The sequence below is a fragment of the Cryptomeria japonica genome, chromosome 11 (genome assembly GCF_030272615.1).
Source record: "Cryptomeria japonica chromosome 11, Sugi_1.0, whole genome shotgun sequence".
Taxonomy (NCBI): Eukaryota; Viridiplantae; Streptophyta; class Pinopsida; order Cupressales; family Cupressaceae; genus Cryptomeria; species Cryptomeria japonica.
The window spans coordinates 439,613,292-439,633,316 of record NC_081415.1 but is presented as its reverse complement, the minus strand read 5'-3'; positions in this window follow the sequence as shown (position 1 = coordinate 439,633,316).

Sequence of the window (20,025 nt, the reverse complement as noted above, 5' to 3'; positions counted from 1 at the left end):
AGATCAAAGAACATCTAACTGTTATCACATTGGTAATTGCACTTAAAGATTGTGTATGATTTTGATGTGATCTAACCAATGAAATATTTTGCATGGTTATTCATTCGATAAAACATATTTGTAAGATCGAAGCAATGAATGGATCACCGTCATAAGAGATCTATTTATACAACATGGATTAAGAATAGATACATACATGTAGCATGACAGAAAGGAAGATAGATAAATATATGAAGAAAGACATGTGAAAGCACTAAGTGTTATGACTATTATAGAGACACAGAGGTCATCGAGAAGGATTCCAAAGAATAGTCAAAGAACAGAGTAAATAGAAGGTTTTACCGAGTTACTATATGGGTTACCAAGGTATGCTATAAGCAAGGTAATCTTATTATGAGCACATAGAATCTGCTATAACATTTCAGATGTAAAGTTGCAGATATTTGTAAAGATTTTATTGTAATATTTTGAAGTTGAATGAGAAACCTTTAACAAGGTAAAAGACTCTAATCAAGTCTATAAATTGTAAAGCCTCTAACTAGGTGCAACATTTAGATTAAGTGTTGTAAAATCCTTTAGCAAGGTAGATCTAACAGATCTTGATACTCCTAACAGGGTAAGCTATCAGAAATAGCTAAACATGTAGCTTTAACCGATCAACCTTTATTATTGCAGTAGTGAAGTTGTGGGTGCCATCCCCACCACAGTTTTTCTCTCTAACCAAGAGTTTCTGTGTAACCAAAATATATGTGTTATGGAGTGAATCATGTATGATTGTTATTTATTTGTTTTAGCTTTATATTATGTTACTGCACTATTCAGTTTATGCATAACAGTAAAGTTATTGTTGAAGAAAAGTTTTGAAGTACTGATTCACCCCTCCCCTCTTAGTACATTAGCTTTCCATATTGGGCCTAACAATTGGTATCAGAGCTTCAATCTTGGAAAAGGGTTTAACTGCCTAAAGAGAAAGATCTTATCAATGGAAGGATATAAACAATCTCAGAGGATTGTGTATCTGCAAGAAGAGATGGACCATGCTAATCAAGTGATTGCAGACTTGCAAAGGCAAATGCAAAAATATCTGAAAGTGAGAAGAAGATTATCTGATGATTTGAAGGACTCTCAAGACTTAGTGGAACAAATTGAGACATCATCTGAGAACAATATGTTTGAAGAGACTGAAGAAATGATTGGAGTATTGAAAGAAAAGAACAAAACACTGGCTGATCAACTAAAAGCAATGAGAAGAGAACATGAACATTTTAGCACATAGATGACTGAAAATCTTGATGCATTGAGGACAACTGAGGATAAGGTAAGAGATGTAGAAAGAGAGAAACAACAACTTGAAGCCTTAGTATCTGATAAGAATGATGAAAACACAACGATGATAGGAATTCAACAAAACCTGTCAGATCAACTAGGTTATGCACATCATGAAGCAAATCTGAAAGATGGTGAGAATCAAGCATTGAAACTTGAAGTATCAAGGTTGACCAATGACCTTGAAACAGAGATAAAATCCAAAGAAACACTGAAGAAGAGTTATGAAGCATCAAAGATGTTGGATGAGCAACTGGATACAAGAAGACCCAACAAAGATGCAGGACTCAGTTACAAAGGAAAAGACTCTACCGAGAAGGGAATCCATACTACCGAGAGAGGAGAATCATCAAAGCAAGCTGGAATCAAGAAGAACATCAAAAGAAAGAAGCCTATTTGCAACTACTGTGGAAATCAAGGTCACACTTCCAACATGTCCCAAATTAGAAAAGGTAAGCAACCGAATTTCACTAAGTCCAATGGTTATTGTTACAATTGCAATAAATATGGTCACACATCTAATCAATGTAGGACAAAGTCTATTAACAATTATCAGAAGGCAAAATTCAAAGGGTTTTGTAAAAACTGCAATAGATTTGGACACAGTACCGAGAAGTGTTGGCTTAAGCAAAAGAACTATATGTGGTCTGCACACCGAGCAAATGCTAGAGGTTACCGAGCTCACACAGATCCTTACTGATAGTATTTTGCAGTACCATGGGATTACAATACGAGGATATGGTGTGAATGTTGTGGAAGATATGGACATATGAGTGCCAACTGCTTTATAAGGTTTTGGATGAACAACCGAAGATCATGGAGAAATCTTAGTATGACATGTTTTCATTGTCACAAAGTTGGACACTTGGCTCATTGCAAAGATCAACCTAGAAAAGACACTGAGGAAATAAAAGAAAAATTAAAGATCATTTGGAAAAAGAAGGAAATTGTGTCAAATGAAGAAAGCACCTTACCTACCAAGTTAGATGCACCTATTCCAAATTAATTAGTAAAGGTATGAAGGGACTACATTCTCTCAAGGTTAAATCTTAACAGTTCCTATTGTTATTATGTACTTAAGTCAAAATCTACATAGTTAAGATGTAGTAGTAAGTTTGAAATTCTATCAAAGTTTTTTGGAGCACCATACAGGAAACCTGTCAAGTCGGTGAATACAAGAAACCTGTCAAGTCGGTAAATGAAGGAAGTTTGGTTACTTAGTTAAAGTGCAAAAAAGAAAGAAAGTTTAGTGGAACTGAGCGCATTTAATGTTTTTGACCTAACCCGCATGGAGCCCAATAAGGTATATTGTGTACTTAAAGCATTTACGTGGTCATTCTCACTTACCAAGTTTTCAAGAGAGCAGAGCAAAGCAAACCTAAGGCGATCAAACCTCCTACAAAGAAAAATTCAAGGTATTTACATCAATCTCAATGCATTGTTAAGCTAGTTTACCGATCTTATCAAGTTATTATTATCTGCTAAGTGTGAAGCGTCTACCGTTTGAAAATCCTCAAACCCTAAGGATCTTTTGTTAGCTTTTATCTGAAATCTTCAAATGGCACCTAAGATCCAAGATCCCATCATTGTTAAGAATGTAGAAAAGCCCTCACTAAAATACTCGTTAACTCCCAAAGTTGCATCTGAACCGGATGATAAAACTGCATTTTCACTCATCCCAGATAGAGTGTTATTAGTTGAGGATGTGAGATTCTTCACCAAATGTCGTGTTGAAGAACTTGGTCACGTTGAAATCAAAGAAACATATTATGAATTGTGCATTGATGGTAAATTGAATAGCAAATATGAGCACATTAAGATCAAGGGATTAACTGAAGCCCTAACCTATCCCCGTGTGTTCAAATCCCTGTGGGTCAAGTTTGTTCTGAGTAGAGTTCACAATGATTTCATGTGGCTAGAAGAGCAACCATTTAAGATTACCAAGGAAATCATTCATCTGATTACCGGTTACCCTATTTATGATCATGCTCGAGCTCAAAAGATGATATCACAAAAGGAATTGATCAGTTTAACTAGAGTGGAATTAGATTGCAGAGGATTGAAATTGAACAATGTCACTGATGAAGAACTAAAATTTGCCATTAGAGTAATAGGCTACTATTTCTTCCAATCAGCAAGGGAAAATAGTGTACCCTGTGCAGCAGTAGGCTTAGCATACAAAATTGTGAAGAAAGGCATGAAAATTGATCTATGTGAGGTGTTGCTGAAAAACCTATTTAAGAATCTGAACACCATCAGGAAGCCGAAGAAGAACAACTCAACTAATACACTAAAGTTTGGATCACTGGTTGTATGCATGTTTTTCTATTTTGAAAAATCCTTTCCATCAGTTGGTAAAGTTGTTTGGGAACTACACCGACCAATCACCCATCAGATCAATGACTTCATTAAGAAGCTAGGTGATAATTTTAATGATATTATGGATGATTACTTCAGTAAATTTCAAGAGAAAATGCATAAAAGATACCAGATTCCACCCAAGCTAGTGGAAAAATACAAAGATGACATATGTTTTGAAGTAGACACTAATTACTATTATGTGAATGCTGTGGAACCAAGAACTCAATCTTTGTCACCTATGGGTTACGAGATTGATTTTGACATCACACAACAACAAATTGATGCATTTCTTACATTGCTAAGGCATGCTACCGAGTTGAGGTATGGAACCTATGAAGAAGTGAAGGAAAAGGTAAAATGAGCATTGTAGTACCCAAAGCTACAAGAAAGGCAACAAAGATGATAAAGGCATTATCTGAGAAATTTGGAGAAGATTCTTCCTCCACACCTATCAAAGGTACTATAGCCATTACCGAAGAGGAATCTGAAGCCCAAGAGGCAGCTATAACATTGAGCACCGAATTGTCTAAGGGAAAAGTGTTGAAAAGAAAGAAATAAGACACATCAATGGCCTCACCGACTCCTCCAGCAAAGTGACCTAACACTAGAGCATCTGCAGCTTCACCAAGTAAGAAAACAAAGAGTGTTACTATTCCTAAGGTAACAAAGACTCACAAGAAATCTACTCGGAGACTCATTTTGGCAAAAGAGTCCAGTGACACAGAATCTGAGGATGCAAGCAAATTTCAGATTGTCAAGAGCAAGAAGGTAAATGTACATTGTTTTGAAATTTTTTGTACTAATTTGAAAGAATATGGTGGATTTGGAGGATTCAAATATGTTAAGTATGAGACCAGAAATGAAGATGAAAAGAGACAAATTGAAGAAGTTGTCATCTGCACACTTCTAAAATTTTGATTGGTCCCATTAGAAGTCTCTAATTCTCTCCCAAAATAATTATATGCACATATTGATAACAGGTGGCAATATACCCTGGACTCAGAGAAACAGATCAGAGAAAGAAGTTTGGTACATCTCTTTCCTGACATGTCAGTAGCTGAAATAAAAGAACATCTGACAACCTACTACACAAAGTTCCTCGTCAAACAAAAGGCCTTGAAACTAATGAATGGGTTGTATATTGAAGTGGAAAATGAGACAAAAGAAAAATGACAGGAAATCTTTAGAAACAAGGATGCCGGTGAGCAAGCTGAAGTGGAAATAGTTGATGTCACCGAGCAAGATCCTGATGTTACTGAGCAAGATCCTACTGACAACATTCAAATAGATGAAGATATCATGGATACAGAGGCATAGGAACATGAAATGATAGAAGGAAATGCATATGCAAAACTTGTATCTAGTGAATCAGTCTTGGAACAAGTTCAGCCTTATCCACCGGTCAATCAACCTGTCTCAACTGAAACCCCTCAAGATACAGATAAAGGCACCAAAGATCACAAGTCTACAACAGAAGAAGGTACTACTCAAGAACAGATGTCTCAGGATCCTTCTAGCACTGAAAATGTTGCAATTGAGACACCGAGTACTGAGACACCTAAGAACACTACAGAGGCTAAAGAAACCGACCAAAGTGTTGCCTCTATTGAGCAACCTACCAAGGGTCATCAAGCCTCACAAGCCCTTGTCTTAGTTCAATCGGTAAAAGGTAAAGAAAAGAAGATGAAAAAGCATAGTTTCAAAGTAGATTTGTCAAAACCAATAGTGTTGCCCAATGTTGATATATCCAAATTAAAGGGGCAAGCACTCATTGATTTCGGTGAACTATGCAAAGCAAAGGCCAAACAAGAGAAGCAAATGGCCATTCAAAAGAAAAATAAACTACTTCAGAAGGTAAAAGCACTCTTAAGAGATATGTTACCTGAAGCTACAATAACCAAAGATGCAGCCATCCACATTCAACTGGATGAACTCCTAACCAAGATAGAGATTTGGAGTAGATGCATCCGAATACTTGAGCAAGCTAAAAGACAAAGAGATCACTGCAAAAATGATAGAAGAGGTACAAAAAGCTATAACTATTGGCAAAGTCAAACTTGTCAAATTTATTGCTGAGTTGACCCCTCAACTCAAGCACACTCATTATTTATTTCAGAAACTCTATACATTTTCTTAATTCATTAAAGACATAAAAAAAAAAATAGAAGCAATTGAGAAAGAGATCACCGATCTCTCAAATAAGTTGACCACAGAGCCCAATTTTGTTCAGAATTTCTATACAAAGTTACAACAACTCATGGCTCAACAATTGGACCTAAGAAATGAAGAACACAAGATCCAGATGGACATAATGACACTTTAGACATTATTCCTTCCTCATCTTTCATCCGTCCAAGAACAAATCAATCGAGCCACATACTTGTCTACTACACAAGAGGGAAGCACTTTAGATGGCTTAATATCATTATTGGCTAATATTCAAGCACAAAATTCTTTAATGGACAGTGTAAAGGATTGCCTCTCTGTCACTCTCACCAAAGCACAGACAAAGTACAAAACCATTTTTGACCAGTTGCCACCACCGAATGGTAACTAAATTTTGATGTTTGTCAAAAAGGGGGAGTGATATAGTATTCAAAGCATCAAAGTATAGTATCAAGCAAAAGTAGTGTAGTATATAGGGGGAGTATACCGAGCAGAGTAAGCAATGAACATAACAGTAAGTAAAGAACAAGAGTAGATTACCGAGCATGCAAAATCAAAGTTTTGTACATTATATTGATAAGGGGAGTATATTTGGACATATTATTTCATTGACTATTGTATATACTGTCAGTATAGTCAAATTTTGCAAGTATATAGATTATTAAGTTATAACTTTGAAAGTAGTTTTTGTCAAACATTTCAACTAATGTCAAAAGGGGAGATTGTTACTACTTATCAAGTTGCCATTAGTTTTATGTTCAAAGTTATTCTATATACTCTAGTCAGTCATCTCTATCAGAATATTCGGTTAGTATGCATAGTCCAGTCGGTTATAGAAGAAAGTAGTCTCAGAGTGTAGTATACACCGAGCTGTCTACCGAGTAGCAAAGATGACACACCAAGTTGATATACACCGAGTGAAACGTGATACCAGATTCATTGAACTTGGACATACATATGGAAACGTGTTACAAGATCAAGGAACATCTAACCGTTATCACATTGGTAATTGCACTTAAAGATTGTGTATGATTTTGAGGTCATCTAACCAATGAAATATTTTGCATGGTTATTCATTCGATAAAAATTATTTGTAAGATCGAAGCAATGAATGGATCACCATCATAAGAGATCTATTTATACAACATGGATTAAGAATAGATACATACATGTAGCATGATAGAAAGGAAAATAGAGAAATATATTAAGCAAGACATGTGAAAGCACTAAGTGTTATGACTGTTATAGAGACATAGAGGTCACCGAGAAGGATTCCAGAGAACAGTCAAAGAACAGAGTAAACATAAGGGTTTATCGAGTTACTATATGGGTTACCGAGGTATGCTATAAGCAAGGTAATCTTATTCTGAGCACATAGAATCTGCTATAACATTTCAGATGTAAAGTTGCAGATATTTGTAAAGATTTTATTGTAATATTTTGAAGTTGTAAGAGAAACCTTTAACAGGGTAAAAGACTAATCAAGTTTATAAATTGTAAAGCCTCTAACCAGGTGCAATATTTAGATTAAGTGTTGTAAAATCCTTTAGCAAGGTAGATCTAATAGATCTTGTTACTCCTAACAAGGTAAGCTATCAGAAATAGCTAAACATGTAGCTCTAACCGAGCAACCTTTATTATTGCAGTAGAGAAGTTGTGGGTGCCATCCCCACCGCAGTTTTTCTCTCTAACCGAGAGTTTCTGCGTAGCCAAAATATATGTGTTATGGAGTGAATCATGTATGATTGTTATCTATTTGTTTTAGCTTTATATTATGTTACTACACTATTCAGTTTATGCATAACAGTAAAGTTATTGTTGAAGAAAAGTTTTGAAGTACTGATTCACACCTCCCCTCTCAGTACATTAGCTTTCCATATTAGGCCTAACAGTATATATGTAAGATCTCATTTGTGAGATGAGATATGGTATGTAAGGTTATGGTATGGTATTGTAACATGGCATGTGCGAATATTGAAGATCATATGAGAAGACCATAGAGATGGTTCAAGGAAGGTTTGAAGGTGTTTATCAAAGCTTAACTGGTACTAAATCCAACATTGGAGATGCTATTTTGAGCAGTACATTATTATAGGATTTAACCATCCTACTGTAGTCATTGCGACTCTCATTTGAGCAGTGTGCTCTAGGCGATTGGCCTTTCTGCATGTGCAGACCCCATTTGTATACACATACTATCTACAATAGTATCATCTAATTGTGGGTTAGGTTTCCCACTGTGGTTTTTCCCCTTACAGGGTTTCCACGTCAAAATATCCATGTTATGTGTTGTGGATGTTGTTTCTCTTTTTGTTTCATGCATTAAGCTTCACCAGTATTAATATTAACTGCTAATCTGTTAACCGACATTACGTTTGGTTTACCGGTATTAAGTATTAAGTTTGATTAAGTTATAATTGGGTTGAAATTCATTGACAACTGATTCACCCCCCCTCTCAGTTGCCCTTCCGGTCCCTAATAGAAGGTGCCCTTCTTCTCACCTTTAATTTTCCCTAAATTGATCAATAACTCCTCAAGAATCCAGTCACAAAGATCTAGGTCGATATTTTCTCTCATCATTTTGCAAGTGGCCAAAATACATGAACTGGAAATTGAATTCAGTTGGTTAGATTGAGTTACCTTGTAACCTATGATCATGCTGCCAAATTTGATGTTGGTGTCGGTGATAGTGTTCACCTTCATTGATCTTTAGTCTGATGTTGCATCGGTGATCTTCCTTACTAAGTCATTTGATACTTTCTTATTTGGATGTTTCCCTGTTGATGGTAAACCATTAATTGCCCGAATGGCTTCTTTATTGATTTTGTAGGGTTGGTCCAGCCATATGAATTCCCCATGTACTCTGCTTAGTACATCACTGACAATCTCATCCTCGAATTCTGGAATATCCAGAATATTAGTGAATCCTAGATCTTCGATGTGTTTATATGCTGGTTTGATTTTACCAGATTCTCCCATGAGTTAATTCATATACATCCCCTTGATTTCCAAAGTACCTAAGTCCTATATATGATAATGAATATAAGCCCTAACATCTTCTACATATACCACTCCCTCCAGGATGCGAGAAAATGCTCCAATCAAATCTTCCTTGGTAGCCACATGTTGATACGGTTTGAAAATTGGTCTGGGGAGGCTCTTAATTTCTACTATAGTTGGATTTGCAATAAAAATAGGAGCAAAAGATGATCTTGATTCCATGATTCAAAAAATACCTTTAGAACTCTGCCAGTGAAAACCTCTTATCAAATCCTTCCAGATGCCAGTGTGATCATTCAAGATAAAATATGATCACCTTTGAATGGTTTTTGATTGCACTAAGTCACTTTGAATGTTGGGTGATTAATAATGAAGTGTAATCGAGCTTTTATCCATTGAGAAAACCCTAATTTTCTATTGACATAAATGACTGTCGGTGAATGATACCAGATCTCACTCTGAATATATCAATGCCGGATAATCCTTTCCAATATCTGTAACATCTTCTAGAATCTCCAAGGGAATAAGCATCGTCTTTCATGAAATTTGCCTACCCCTAAGGCATCTGGCTTAGTTACTGGATGAGCTCATTGTCGATAAGGGATCAGCCTCTTCTACTAGATAACTAATCGAGACATTCCCATCTAATGATTTCTCTTCAGTATTTCTGACCCATCTCTGAGTATGATCTTGCCAGATTTCATTAACCTTCTCTTTTCCTTTATCATTTATTCCTCCATTGCCAACCGGTGGATTTTTGCTTCTACAAAATATAGCAATATGTCCGACTTCATTGCATGCATAACATGTAACATTGTTCTTTTGAATTGCCTTGCTAAAACCAGTAAAATTACTTGACCTGCACTAATTAGCCATATGTCCAAATTTTCCACAAGCATAGCATTTTACATTCATTCTGGAATCTTCTATCTTATGACCAATTTTATTACATTTAGAGCATTTACCGCGAGCAGAATCATGGTTTTGATTTTCTCTATTTCTACATTACCTAGCCATGTGACCAAATCTATTGCAAATGAAACATCTACCATTGAATTTATAAGCATTGAATTGCCTTTCCAGTGTATTATGGTTTTGATCTTCCTTAGCAGTACGAGAACTTTGTCCTTGCTCAAATCCAAGTCCACTGGAATCTCCAATCTGCCTCTATCTCTTCAGTAACTCATCAAGCTGTGCTGAGCTGATCTTGAATTTTTCTTTGTACTCACTTGTAGTAGTTAAATCATCTCTTAGTATTATCATTTATCTCTCAAGTTCTTGCTCATTGCTCCGGGATTGTACCAAATTAGACCTTAATATCTCATTTTCATGAGTCAACCTACCACATTCTTCAAATTTGTTCTTCAAGGATACAAGAAGTTTTTCTTCCTTTTTCTTTTTGTCCTCAATATCCTTGGATAACCTCATAGTCGTAGTTTTCATTTCATTCTTCATAACCATGTTCTCTTGACTTAATTTCTAACATTAGTCCTTAAGTGCATCTTCATCATCTTGATTTCACAAATGTTCCTTCCTCCTGGCTTGAATAGATGAAAATCTCTCTTGTAGGACAAGAATAAATTCCTTAGCAGAATTCAACTCATCTTGTAGCTTTAAGTTCTTCAATCTTTTAGCATCATAATCTTCAAGTGCCATCTCAAGCTGTTTCTCCAAACTCATATTCAATGATTCTAGTTTCATGATCTTCCTCAAGTTGTTAAACTTCCTCTAAGGCATAAGGCTTTGATACCAATTGTTGGAAACCAATAACACTGAGAGGGGGGGGGGGGTGAATTAGTGTTATACTGAAATAAAAGATTTAACAAAACATACATACACCAACTAGTATACCGGTATAGACAGAATTGAAAGAAGTAATCCAACCAACAAGCCAAACATGTAAATGAGAATCATAACATGCAGATTTATACGTGGAAAAACTCAATGAGGAAAAACCACGGTGGGATTTGTGACCCATAATATCAATTCACTAGCCATATGAAGAGATATTACAATATATGTTGGGCCTGCACTTGTAGGAAGGCTTACAGCCTAGAGCACACTGCTCATCACAAAAGGAGTCTCATTGACAACATAATAATCCAGACTACAATTCAGAGAATAGTGAACTACTTAGTATAGCATCTCCTATGCCAAAATACAGTTCTGGTTTAAGCTCTATCTATTCCAGTTAAAACCCCAGTACCAGAATAACCCTTACAATGAATTCCTCACATAAATAGTCTCTCTGATATATTTTGCATTACATTACATCCATACCCTTATACAGTCATTCTTTTCTATCTATGCATATTCTATATATACCCTATACAAATTTGTGCCTTATGTCAACTTACATGGATATAGATAATTACATAATACATGTCGGTCTTATAACATAAATGAATAAGCACTAAACAATTTGCCGATGCCAGATCCAAGATGTGTCGGCCTTCAATACCGACATCCTTTATCATACCATGTCGGCTTGCATTGCCAATGACCAAAGAGATCTTCTATCCTGCCGGTGCTGGTGTAAAGTCTGTGAAGTGCCTTCCAGTATACCATATGAAGCTTGAACCCAAAAACATGTTGCCATCAATGACAACATAATGAAACCTAACTAGTAGAGTGTCAATTTTCAACAACATCTGCAATCAAATGATCGAAATGTCTTATCAATCATATCATATCCATATCAAGTGATCATTATCTTGTCTTAAACAAAAGAGGATACACTCGAAATTAGACAGGTCAGTCTTAAATGGGGTCCCCAAATTTTTGAGATCAGACATTATCAACTATCACATCAAGCAACTGAGAACAAAGGCACAATATTGATATAGCTACTGAATTTTGTCTGGGTCAATCTTTATCTTTTATCATTTGGTGACAGATTGTGTTCCTCAAGGATGTTGACAAGTGACTAGAGGAGCCATGATTGGCATTATATTTTTCTTTGTTTTCTATTTGTGGTGTGAACCAATCAAGTTCTAGGGAAATTTCTCTAGTGGGTGTCTATGATAGGAGCATTCAGCTTGTGAATGCCACAAATACCTCGACCCCTAGTGTATTTCCCAGAATGGAGGGTTTCACTCCTTGTCTACTACGTGTTTGTTTCTTCAATGAGTATCTTTACATCTTGGTTCCTTATACCCTGATGTGCTAAGATCCATTGTTCCATAATAAGGCTCAGTGATGAATATATATTGCGCAATAAATAATGACACAGTTTCGTGAATCAATCATTCTCATTTTCATCTCATTTGTTTATTGATAGTTTGCTGATTTCTCATCTCTTTCTAAATCATTTTCTGTCATCTAACATTATTATTTCATCAATCTCTTATTTCTTTCATCTTACTAACATTTCTTCAAGGTACATCTGAGTTAAAAGAATATTCTGACATTATTATACAAAAAACAAAGTTGCATCCATATAGTTAAGTTGCATCCATATAGTTTTAAGTTGCATCCATATTATTTTTAATTGCATTTATTTGAGTATCTATAAGATTGCACTAAAACTAATCATCACATCACAAATAATGTAGAAACCATTGCATTCATAAAAATAAATAAATTTATAAATCATATAGACATGCATCACATAAACACATAGTATCATACAACATACATGGAAAACAAAGCATAATAGATCATCGCCAAAATTGCATATCATATATATAACTCAAAAATGGTAATGTGTCAGAATACAATAATCAGAAAACATGGCCCAAAGGATCATATAACATGATATCAATGTATCAACCCACACTGCCTCTATCTCCAGGTGGATCTTGCTTGCTAGATCCTGCCCCAGGATGCCAAGGTGGACCCATAACACCACCACCACTACTGGTCCTCCATGATGAGGTCCTACTAGAACTAGAATGAACTCTAACCTCAATGTAGCTAGGAGCTCTCTATCCCTTAGGTACAACCTCATGATAGAGCCTTCGATAATAAAAGGCCTCCTGTATACCATAATAAAGTCTGTCAGAATACTTGCGTCATCGGTACCCAGAGAAAAATGCTGATCATAAGCAACCTAAACCATCTACAAGCATCTAACTGCGTCATCTCTCTCCCTCTGGAGATGATCCCTCTTGGTCTCTAATGCACCATAGTCTCTGCAAAATGCCTCTAGCTCAACATCTCGTCGCTGCCTAAGTTTGGCAACCTCACCCTCTAGACTCTAAATCCGCGCTCTGATAATCTATGGATCATCATCATCTCCATCACCACCATGTCCTCCATGTCCTCCATGTCCTCCACTCTCTGTAGTAGGAATGTCCTCCAACTCAAGCATATCATCATCATCTCCATCCTCATTGCTCGATGACTCTGAGGAATCATCGTCATCTCTGCTGCTCATAAAGTTTGTATCTCCACCAATGTCTACATCCTCCTCTTCCCCCTCATCTCCTCCTCCACCCTTCTCCCCCCCCTCTGCCCTCCCCTCCTCTATCATCTCCCCTCCTCTCCCCCATGTCAATCCTCAACCACTGTCTAGGATGTCATATCTACTGTGCTGTGATGAGAATAGTTAGATCAGTCAGTGGAGTAGACCTATGTCTGGCCCACCATGCATCATACTCAAGAGTAGTCCCAAGATCTACTATACCTACACTTCAACTCCACAGTAATGCCTAAAGAGCATAAAAATTGACATCTGGCACATGTGGCTATATGTACACACCCCAATCAGAAACTTCATGAGAAACATGAGCAAAGTACGCTGTAACAACAGGTGTCACCTGTACCTCCCTAAACTGTTTGAGTACCTATCCTGGAAGAGACATCTGAATGATCCTCTGCATCTCAACAATCCTCCCAATAAGATATCTCTATTGTCTGCAGAAAGGCAAGTGTTGTGCATCATCTACCCAATCGGGGCAATCTAAATATGGTCTCCAAATAAAATGCTACAAGATATGAAACTGATGTCTACAATACAAGGTGTTACCCAAACCCCTGTGTCTAATACTAGGTGTATATTTGTACGCATATGGCTTCTCAGGCTGCAAGTCAACATGAATAACTGGCCTCGAGATAGAAATGTGCTCCCAAGCCCAAGTTTGGAACAATGCCACACCACAGCTAATCGATCGGTATCCCAAGTATACAATGCTATGAATATGATAATAAACCATGGCTAATAGACAAGGACCCCAAGCATATACTCGATGATGAACAATCATATCATGGATCAGTCTACCCCATCCAACTAGAAAGCCATGACCTTGTCTATCAGGAATCAACAAACCACCTACGATACTGCACAATACTATAGTAAGATCATCATAGTCCAAGCGAGCCCAAGGGATATCATAATGACCACTGATTTGTAAATACTGCTCCTCACACTCAAAAAGGGCACACAGTCCAGTGACGCCATCATCGTGATCATATACAACTCTCACACCATGGATGGCAATATGCAATATATGTCAAACATCCTCTAAAGTAATGGACACCTCACTAGTAGGAAGATGGAAGGTACATGTCTCAGAATGCCACCGCTCCCCTAATGCCTAATCAAGGCCCTATTGGTTGTAATCTCTGGAAAATATAAAACATGATATAATCCCAGATGTCGAATATGTGCAACCTCCTCAAAAAGTAACTCAGATCGAAGATCAAGCCCATGGGTCTACTCTGTTGGAAATATAACACTCCAATATTCTCCTGCACAGAGAAAACATTGAAAATGTCAAATATCGGATGCCGCGATAAAAATTTGATCAAACACATGACAAAAAGATTCAATTTATAATGAATGCGTAATGTTTAACACTTATGCGTAACAATTAAAACAAATGCATAAACTTTAACACTAATGCATAAATTGATAGAGGAATGCGTGACACTAAGCACCTATGCGTGATACTTGCACTCTTGCGGTACACTCAACCATTTGTATTTCTAATCAATTAATCATTTAACCCCTTTTCTAAATATTAATTAAATATTTATTATTTAATTAATTATGATTTTAATTCTTTTAATTCAAATAATCTTTATTATTTAATTAAAGTCCATTTCTAAATAATTAAATAGTTTCTTTAAATTATTTAAATTAACTAATTAATTCTTCTAGTTTCTTTTAATTAATTCTTCTATTTCATAATTCTTCTAATTTCTTCTAATTTCAAATACATGTGCATGATTTCAAATATCAAATTGAATTCCAAAGTCAAGTTCTAAATATATTCAAATATCAAATTGAATTTAAAATAAATTCAATATTTGAATGAAATCTCATGCAAAGATTAAATTGAAAATCAAAGTCAAAGTGCAAGCACATGCTAAATTAATTAATTCAATCAATCAATTAATTAAACCATTATCTTTCCAATCTCTATTTCTATCTTCCACTTTGTTTTTTTCTAAAAAGCTTTCAATTAGTTAACTATTCAATCTATTTTAATTGAATATTTCAATTAATTGATTAATTACATCATTTCTTTAATTCTCTCCAATCATCCCATTTCTATCTTCTAGCTATCTTTTTCTAAATAAAGCTTTCTTTGTCATCTTCTTTATTTCCTCCAATACCCCTTTTTTCATCTTTCAATTAGTTTTTTTCTCAATCAGTTAACTCATTAATCTATTCAATCTATTATGTTCCACCTCCAAATCAATAGTTCAACTATCCATCAACATGTGAGCTCACCTGAGTTCCACCTCTTGATCAATATGTTCCACCTTTCAATCAATCCTGTCCAAAAATCTATAAATTGAGCATTCAATCTCCATTTTCAACAACCACGAACTTTGAATCTTTGTGTCATTTGCAGGTTGCCAGCGCGATATTTGAGAGCCACCATACCACAAAGAGAAGAAGAGCAATGGAAGCCATGATGCACAATATGGAGTTTTACATTATTTAGAATTATTCTATATGCATCTAGTTTCATTGAGTTTGTTTAAATTCTTTAATTGAATAGGGATTCATGACTTCCCTTATTTTTGATTGAATTGATGATGAATTTTAGTATACACACTTTATATTGTCTTTTAACCAAGGATATGGAGTTTAATTGGGCCTCCGCATGCCATGAAGCTTTCTTGAATCTCAAACATGCCTTGACTCAAGCACCAATGCTCAAAGGTCCGAACTGGTCATTACCTTTTCATATTCATATAGATGCATTTGACTATGCCATAGGAGTAGTTTTGGGGCAGAAGGTTGACAATTTGGAAAATGCAATTTATTTCATCAGGAAAAACATGCAGGGACCTGAGCTTAATTATACTATCACTGAAAAGGAGATGTTGGCAGTCATATATGTACTTAAGAAATTTAGGCATTATATCACAGGATATCAGATATATGTGCACACTGATCATACAACAATCAGACATCTCATGAACAAACCTTGAATTATAGGAAGATTGGCTTAATGGTTACTATTGATGCAGGAATTTGATATTACAGTTGTTGATAAACTAGGTAAATCTAATGTAGTTGCAGTTATCTTTCTAGGCTTCAATTGCAGGATGATCCTGCAGCCATAGATGATGCTTTCTCAGATGAATATTTATTCTTGATAACACATACTCCTTGGTATGTTGATATTGCAAATTATTTAGCTGCTAATAAGATGCCTTCTCATTTTTCTCCTAAAGAAAGAAGACTGCTAGTTGAGAAAAGCTTTAATTTCTCATGGATTGTTGATTGTTTATTTTAAACTGGACCTGACCAAGTCATGAGAAGGTGTGTTTGAGAAGATGAAACATATGATATCCTTCATGCATGTCATGATGAGCCATGTGGAGGACATTTTTCTGCTAAAAGAACAATACTTAAAATCATTAGCACATGATATTATTGGCCAACTTTGTATAAAGATGCAACACAATATACTAGAAAATGTGATAGATGCCAGTGAATGGGTAGGCCTACCATATCTGATGAAATGCCATTATATTCCCAGATATTGGTTGCACCATTTGACAAATGGGGATTGGATTTTGTTTGACCAATTGATCCTCCTTTAAATGGGAAATCTTATATTCTAGTATGCACTGATTATGTTAAAAAATGGGTGGAAGCACGAGCCATGACACATTCAAGAGATAATAAGGTAGCTGAATTCCTCTATGAGGAAATATTTACTAGATATGGAGTACCAAGAGAAATTGTTTCAGATCAAGGACCACAATTTACTTCTTCATTAATTACAACATTAATTAATGAATATAATATCAGACACAGGAAGTCTACTCCATACCATCCACAAGAAAATGGTCAAGTGGAAGTTACAAACAGAGATTTAGAAGCTATTCTTACCAAGACAATAGCTATTCATAAGAAAGATTGGTCAAATAGACTTCTTGAAGCCATTTGGGCATATAGAACAACATGGAAGACAACAATTGGTTTTACACCTTTTGAAATGGTGTATGGAAAAACAACAATGATGCCCATTGATTTTTAGCACAAAACTCTTAGGACAACTTTATAATTGAATATGACTCTCTCAGAAGCACAAAAAGATCACATCATGCAATTGAATGCTTTGGATGAGCTGAGAAAGATGACTATCCAACATACATAGCTTATTCAACATCAATGAGCTAAATGGCATGATAAGTTTATCAAGGAGATAAAATTTAAATTTGGAGATTGGGCATTGCTATATGATTCCAGATATAAGGATACTATGGGGAGGCTATAGACAAGATGGTTGGGCCCATATGAAATAGATGACATTTTTACAAATGGAGCAGTTCAATTGACAACAATAGACCTAGTCAGATTCAAACTTTTGGTCAATGGTCATCGACTACGCCTTTATCATAAGCCTACAACCAAAGAACAGTTCCTACAACAATTTGCCAACCAAGTGTAGAAAATAGTTTCTGCATCATCTGAAACAGTTCCTGTAGCATCTGAAGAAGAGCCTGCAACATCTGAAGAAGTTCCTGCAACATCTGAAGAAGTTCCTACAACATCTCAAGAAATTCTTACAACATCTAGAGAGGATATTATGGACACAGTTTCTATAGCTTCTGCAGGGGGCCTTCTTGGTCCTCAGTCTTAAATTCTTTATGCATGCCTTCATAATAACTATTTCCATGTTTTATGAAAATATCATTCTCCGATAATGATTTTCTCATCTACCTCATCTCATTTCATATCTTTGTCTGTCACATCACTCATTTCACATCATCTCATACCATATTGTGAATAACTAATCGTTTCATGCAACATTAATTAGTACGACTACATGTATGTGTATTATTTATTTTTCTTAATTATGCATTTATTATTTCATTATGATTATTACTTGTTTTGATTCGCATAATCCCCGTACCCTTCCCTCTGTCCTTTTTCACATGTGTGGACACGTGTCAACTTAAGTTTGGGGGGGGGTTTCTATGGTCCAATTTACAAGTTGTGTAATTATCTGTCCTTGTCAATAATGCATTTTAATTTGCCTGATATCATTTTTGAATGAGACATCTTGTAGCACGAGTGAGTAGTTCATCCTGCTGCCATAGTTGATGAAAGGTACTAAAAAAGAAGTAAAGTATTTCAGAGTATGAATTTTCAATTCTGCAAGTTATTTTAGTCCTTCATTTTGCTATGGTAATTGTTTTGAAAGTCGAGTTAGCCATGGGAGGAGCCCTGTCTGTCATGAACCAGTAGTTCATGATGCTTTGCTGTAGGACGTCCAGTGTGAACATTACTTCCGTATATATGGGTGGATTGACTATATTATAAAATTAATGGATTTCAATGAAGAAATTGCTCATGAATTCATACGCACATACAACAAAGGATAAGCCTCTGTTAAAGGGTTAAGGGTCATTGCCACTAAACAATAGATAGCTAAAGTCACTGGGTTGCCATAGGAGGGATAATTGTTTCCTAAGTCAAAAGATGCAAGAAGCACTAGGACAGAGTTTAATCACCCAACAGATGGACCCCTAAGTGTGGACAAGGAGGGAACCAAACGAACATCTCTTCCAGCAGAATGGCCCTAGGTTGCATTTTATGTGATGAAATATATTACCTATGATGGTAGGTACTCAAATTTACATTCGATTCATTTTAAATTATTGAGTCATCTACGAAATAGCCGAAGGATGAATGTTATGAATTTATTGTATCATCTTATTTTCATAAATGCCAAGGAAACACAAAAGGGTGGAAATCATTTTGTTAGTCATCATGACTTGATTAAATTGTTGGTAGAACATTATCTTAGAGATGTCTCGCAGATGGCATGGGAAGAGTTTGAAGATATCCTCCAATTTGGGGAGGAAAATGTTCCTGGTGCAGAATAAATTGCTGCTCAAGAGGAAGATATTGGAGAACCCTCATCTCCAAGGGTTTCTGCGGCGAACAAGCCTCCTGTTGCCGAAGAAGCCTTTCTTTTTGTAGAGGAAATAGTAATTGAACCAAATATTGAGAAGCCCTCCACTCATTCTCAAAGTGGAGTGACATCTTCTAGAAGGAAAGGGAAAGGAACAAAAATAGTTGATGTAGAGGAAGCAACTGTAGAACGGCCTCAAGTAGCGCAGGATTCTCTTGCGGCTAAAAGGTGCAAGGTAAAGGGAAATTCTCTTGCAGCATCACACCCTGCAACAACACTTCCTGCAGCCACTCAAGAAATGCATTTGAGAAGGAGTCGATGGGATAAATGAAGAACTCAAGTAGCAGGGGATGTGATTGAAGTCATTTTTGTGGAAACATCGGAAGTAAGGCACAAAAGTCAGACAAAGATTCAACCATAGGAAGAACATGGAGCCAACAGACTATCAAATTTGGTACATGTAACAACTCATAGACTCCCCTCATATCTCACCAGTTTATCCATTGCACTTACATTTTATAGATAGTGGGAGATAGAATGTTAGTCCCAACCGGTGCTGAGAGGGGAGGGGTGAATCAAAACTATACCGGTTTTTACTTAATTAAAACTTTTACTTTACGTTTTCACTAACTTGACATTCCTCAATATAAATAATTGTTGTAGAAGAATATGCATGCATGAAAAGATACACAGTGACACCAAGATTTATCTCATGGAAACCCAAATGGGAGAAAACCACGGTGTGAGTGGGAACTCACAAAATTTGTACTTTTTTGAAGTACACCCTATGCAGGGCCATCCCTGTTAAGAGATAACAAAGACACTATTAGGTGCCACCCAA